Source organism: Gekko japonicus, unplaced genomic scaffold (genome assembly GCF_001447785.1).
Source record: "Gekko japonicus isolate JY-2015 unplaced genomic scaffold, Gekko_japonicus_V1.1 scaffold1794, whole genome shotgun sequence".
Lineage (NCBI taxonomy): Eukaryota > Metazoa > Chordata > Lepidosauria > Squamata > Gekkonidae > Gekko > Gekko japonicus.
Genome location: NW_015164244.1, coordinates 209,124 through 209,587, shown reverse-complemented (window position 1 = coordinate 209,587; position 464 = coordinate 209,124). Strand labels below are relative to the sequence as shown.

General features: G+C 72.8%; 1 protein-coding gene across 1 annotated transcript in view; it reads right to left on the bottom strand.

The window, feature by feature from the left end:
• The window catches only part of SLC4A2 (solute carrier family 4 (anion exchanger), member 2), a 16,904-nt gene that overhangs the window by 14,478 nt on the left and 1,962 nt on the right, over positions 1-464 (bottom strand). The gene's annotated exons all lie outside the window — the stretch shown is intronic.

Below are 464 nucleotides of genomic sequence, written 5' to 3'. Positions count from 1 at the left end.
CCTCCCCTCCCCTCCGGCGAGCAGGGACAGGCGAAGGCGCCCTCTCCGGGGGCACTTGGGGAGGGAGGGAGGGAGGGAGGGAGGGAGGGGCCGGCGGCTTCCAGGACCCCTGGCCCCCCCTCCCCGGAGCAGGCCCCTCGGCCCCTCCCCTTACCGGGGCCAAAAGCAAGAAGTCCATGGTGGGTGGAGGGGGGGGGGGAACCCAGCCCAGCCGCGCCGCGCCGCGCCGCGCCGCCTCCACCAAGGGGCTTCTTCCTGGATCACCTGACCCGGAGGAGCCACGTAAAGGGTTAATCATTAACCCCCCCTGCTCAGGGAAGGGGCCCAGGAGGAGCCCGGCAGAGGGACTCCTCCGCCAGGGAGGGAGGGAGAGGGAAGAGCCGGGGTCCAGGAGCACCCCAAAGAGGGAGGCAGGGCGGGGGGGGGGCAGGGGGGCCCTACACGGGCTTATTCGAGGTAGGCGC